Source organism: Dermacentor andersoni, chromosome 1 (genome assembly GCF_023375885.2).
Source record: "Dermacentor andersoni chromosome 1, qqDerAnde1_hic_scaffold, whole genome shotgun sequence".
NCBI classification, from domain to species: domain Eukaryota; kingdom Metazoa; phylum Arthropoda; class Arachnida; order Ixodida; family Ixodidae; genus Dermacentor; species Dermacentor andersoni.
Window position 1 is genome coordinate 327,548,898 of NC_092814.1, and position 5,178 is coordinate 327,554,075.

At 50.0% G+C, this 5,178-nt stretch overlaps 1 pseudogene; it reads right to left on the reverse strand.

Annotated features, from left to right (window-relative positions):
* Positions 1–1,970: 1,970 nt before the first annotated feature.
* LOC129381268 (uncharacterized) lies at positions 1,971–3,941 on the reverse strand (annotated as a pseudogene).
* Between the last annotated feature and the right edge of the window lie 1,237 nt (positions 3,942–5,178).

Here is a 5,178-nt window from a genome sequence, read left to right on the forward strand (position 1 = left end):
ATCATGATGACATAATTATGTCGCCACAAAGGTGTGGCGCACCATTGGGTACGCCGATAGTGACGTCGTTTATTTTTCACGGGAGAGCGCGCGCGCAGCAGTCTCTTTCCGACTTCGCAGTAGGTTGAAAAAGGCGTCCCTGTCTTTAATTAGACTAAATGTGCGGCCCCGGTGCGTCACTTGGTAATTGCAGTGCATAACGGAGTGATAAAGACTATGGGTAGCGCATTACGAAACACAAATGCGTAACATAATTCAGAACGACTTTGCTGAAGCCGGTGGATTAACACAATGAACCACTCATTGCACGCCTCCATGATGGTGATTATGCGAAGCGCAATGTGTGGCATTTCAAATAAATAATGTGATAAACCTAAGCCAAACGCATGCGCAACCTCATTAAGAAACACAAAGACGTAACCAATAATTGAGAAAGACATTAATAAACCGTCGGCATTTACCGAGCGATAATCACCGGGGCCGCACATTTGACCTCCGCTGGTTTACCATCTGTACGGGGTGCATGGGCGGTAATATTTTTATCCCTCCTTCGAGCGTACATAGATCCAACACACCCTGCACAACTGAGCATCTTTATGGATACTTCTGTATCGGCCTTTTTCTAGCCCCATCGTCGGCTTAGAGCACAGACGTTGTTGTTGTTGCTGCATCAAAACTTGGCTGGTACCCACACGGGAGACAGATTGCGTCTGATTTGCAAAGGAATAACGTTCCTCTTCTTCAAAATTAATCGCGCGATCAACGTCTCAAAGCTGCACATAGTGCTATGAAAGAGGCGGTAGTGTAAGGCTCCGGATTGACATAAATGTATTTATTTGACAACATTTAAAATGCTGGTAACGTTTGTCACTGCCCTATTCACAATATTTGTTAGTCGAATGAATAGATATAAATTACATTAAAAATAAGCGAATAAAACAATCCGCAGATACTCGTATATGCCAATTTAAGCAATTGATTCACCAAGAACAACGACCATGGGTGCGCTAATTACAACGCCCTTCCGAAGTATACTTGGGGTCTGCCCACCTGGCTGTTCTTAGTGATGATTTTCACCGACGCTCTGCTCATACGGCCGTTTTGGGGCTGACAAGCCGACTGTGTGCGCAACTACGGTTTACTACAGCTATACTACATATTCCAAGCCGACCTCAAACGTGGACCCGGCAGAATACGACGCGAGAAACAAACGTTACGCATGAATGGCTAAATAAATCGCCAAAATAACGTGTTATCTATTTATGTAAGGTGTACCTAAGGTAACTTTTATTTAACAGTCATCGATAATTACGTTTCAAAGCGAAATAATTCTGGACGCCAATGTAGATTGTTTTGCTGATTGATATCGACCACCCCGTCGCAAGAGAACAGCTGCGACACTCCCTTTAACAGCTTCGTCATAAAAACGCTCACATAAGAACTTAGTGATGAACACTTAGGGTCGGTGCGCTTGAAATGATGAGCAGTGTAGTGGGTGCGTAGTGGGTGCAATACGCACGTAAATGTTGTGGTAACTATCCATCCATGAGCGATCTATCTGGGAAAATGGCAGCGACATCACAACTAGAGAAGAAGCAAGCAGCGCTAACCTACAGAAGTATCTGTGCGTCATAGAAACCTGGTTAAACAATATTCACCTTTCGCTCAACGTGAGAAAGTGCTCGATATTGGTTTTCCCCCTTAATGATCCGTTAACATATCGCTATCCTAACATCACTCACAACAAATAATGACACTAACTTTTCACGTACACTTCATTTTCTAGTGCCTGCCCACATAAACATAATTAGATTACTTTGTGTGCCAGGTCATAAGAATGAATGAATGAAACCACGTTTATTCCACATTAAAATGCGCCGAAGACGCTGCGGTGGAAAGGGGAGGGGTGTTATTGCAACAGGGGAAGGGTAAGGCTGCCTCCGTTTTATTAACGAACGTCCTGGAGGCAGCTAAGTGGGGGTCGCATGACGCTTGTGGCTGTCGTGGAGCCGATCGCCGACGCGTGGTGCCGCCGGGTCCTGGAGGAACAACAGCAGTGCTCGCCAGAGCTCGATGGCATGGTCCGGAGACGTGGTATCCGGGCAAGCCCAAGTCCGGAGAGAAGGCCAGGGTCCCAGCCATATGGTGGCCAGGGTACGAAGCCTTGGTGGGATGTAGAGGGGGCACTCCCAACAGAGGTGGTTCAGATCAGCACGACATGTGCACGTGGAACAGAACCCACTTACGGGTGGTGGTGTGCCACCCCTGTGGAAACGGTTCAACAAGTGAGAGGAGTAAGGAGGGTGCCTGTCTGAATTCTCCGAAGCAAGACTCACTCTCGTCGTGTGAATACCTTCGGTGGAAGCGACGGTATAGAGAGTGGATTGCCCACTGCTATGAGGTAGGCGGCACGTCGTTGTTTGGTCGCATGCTTGTCCGCCATCGGGTCTGCTACCTCAGGTGTTGTAGCTAGGAGAGGATAAGGAGTATCGGAGGCTCTGGCTAGCGTGGTAGAGAGATGAGCGCGCGCCAGTCTATGAGCCTTCTTGTTTCCGGGGATACCGCAGTGCGCAGGGACCCAGTGGATGGTAACATTGTGACCGCATTCGTGGAGCAGGCGTGCCTGGTGCCGGATCTTCTGCAGTACGGGATCTGTGTAAATAACATTAGCACATGCCCGATGGGCAGCCTGGGAGTCTGTGTACACATGATGGTGAGCAGGGTCAGTTTGAGACGAAGTTGCGAGGGCCAACTTCAAATAACCTAGGATGGCCATTAGCTCAGCGCGGGTGCAGGACATAGCTTCTGCTGATATATGATGGCGGCGGTTCTGATTTTCATTTGTCTGGTCGTACCATGCAGTGGCATAACAGGTGTTACTAGCGTCGTCTGCAGGCAGTGCAGCGTCCGTGTATACGATGCGTTCAGTCAAGGGGAGTGAACTCGTAGCTTTAGCATGCCTCTTGGCATATGCAAGTTGCCGCATTCGCTGAGTAGGGTCCATATTGAGAGGAAGTGGCCTGCCATCGGTGAGAATCGTGATTTCCCACGGCAGTGTGTTGTTGGGCAAAATGGGCATTTTGTGGACGTCATACCCTAGGAGCATGAGTGTGTGTCGCCCGGCATTTGTGGCGCGAAGTCTCGTCTCTTGTGTATAGATGTGCATGTCTACGAGCTCGGACAGGTTGTTGAGTTTGCTACAACTTTTAAGCGCTTCGAGACTTGTGTACCTTGGGAGGCCAGTTACAATGCGTTTGGCTTCGTTAACTAACCGGTCGAGCGCGTGCATCTGTGTGCGGTTGACTGGATGATAAGGCAGCCCGTACATGATACGGGAGACAAGAAAAGCTTGAGCGAACTGCCACATTTCACGTTCGTTTACTCCACGGGTGCGGGTAGAGATACTGCGGAAAGCGTGCAGTGTTCCAAGTGTTCGCTGTGCAGTTCTCGTCTAGGTGCATACCGAGTATTCGGATAGTAGATTTCCGTGTTATGGGTTGGTCACCGATGTACAGTTTAAAAGACTGCTTTTCTTCCTGCTTTGCAAAGGTAGACCTGCCACCATGAATGACAACAAACTCTGTTTTGTCTGGGGCAGTGTGTAAACCCGTTTCCGTGGCATAGGCATGAATAATGTCGAGAGCTTGTTGTAAGACGCCCTCCTGCTCCCCGATGCACCCTTGATGCGTCCACACGATGACGTCATCGGCGTACACCGCGTGTTTTAGGCCCGGTACGTCGACAAGGCGCTTAGGTAGCTGGTGCATAGCTATATTAAACAGGGTCGGTGAAATAACCGAGCCCTGGGGGACGCCTACGTGGTTGGTTCGTATGGCACTGGCGTCGTGACCAACTTCGACTTCGTAGCTTCGCTCTTCAAGGAAACCCGCTATGAAGTTGTACATCTTCCCTCTGATGCCAAGGGCACGTGCTTTGATCATGATAGTATTATGTGGGACGGCATCAAATGCCTTGCGTATATCCACTGCGACAACGGCTCGTGAGTGCACCGAATTAGAGTCGACGACGTCCTGTTTGAGGCGGGCTAGCACATCCTGTGTTGATAGCTCATGGCTTAATCCATACAGTGTAGGAGCCAAAAGGTCGCGATCTTCAAGGTATTACATCAAGCGTGTGTTGACCATGCTCTCCATTACTTTACAGACACACAAGGTCAAAGAGATCGGACGGAGGTTGGATAAGGTATGTGGTGGTTTATCAGGCTTAGGAATGGACTTGACCACCGAAAACTTCCAAGTGGCGGGCAGTATCGCGGTATCCCAGACTCGATTAAATTCTTCGAGAAGAGCGTGCTTGTGCTCAAGGGGCAGATTGCGTAGATGAGCCACGCCCACCTCATCGACCCCTGGAGCCCTACGTACGTTAGCACGCTGCAAGGCGTGCTCCAGCTCGATCATGGTGAAGGGGCTGTTAAGTGGTTCACTATCTTCAGAATGTGCATCCTTCTGGTACGTGGTGTCTGTGGGGCGAGACGTCTGCGGGAAAAACACTTCAGCAGCCTGTTCGGCAAGTTCCTGAGGGCTGAAGCCTTCGCGGAGGGCCACACGAGCCGCGCCGTTGTTCGTCTTGCGCTGGCCGAGAAGATAGCGCAGGATGGCCCAAAACTTGGACGTATGAGTCTGTCCATTGATGGATTCGCAAATTCCCATCCAGCGGTCTGATGCGAGCATAGTCGTATATTCTTCGATCAAACGCTGTAGTTTGCGCAACCGTGCTTTTTGGTGAGCAGTGCGACCAGACCGCGTGTACTGGGCGAGAATCCGGTGCCTTCTATTCCATAAGGTGAGCAGATGTCTATCAGGCTCTGGGTGGTCAGGGGGAACCCGTAAGTGTTTGGTGGCTCTTCGCTTCGCTACGCATAGCTGTGATACCAGATGGTCAATGTTCTTGGCTGGAGACTGCTGCTGCAGTAACTCGCGGTATTTGTCCCAGTGTGTAATGTGGCTTAGCCGTGTAGTGGCGTGTGGCTTCATCTTCGGATTGGCATGGCCTGTGCGAAAGCGTATGAGGATCGGAAAGTGGTCGCTCCCCATGCAATCGTCCATCACCTCCCATCGAAAAAGCTGCGGACGAGTACTCCAGGTAACATCTGGTGATGTGTCTGCTTGGTGAACTGTCTGTCCCAGCCTCGTGTGTGCTTGAGGCATGTTGAGGAGT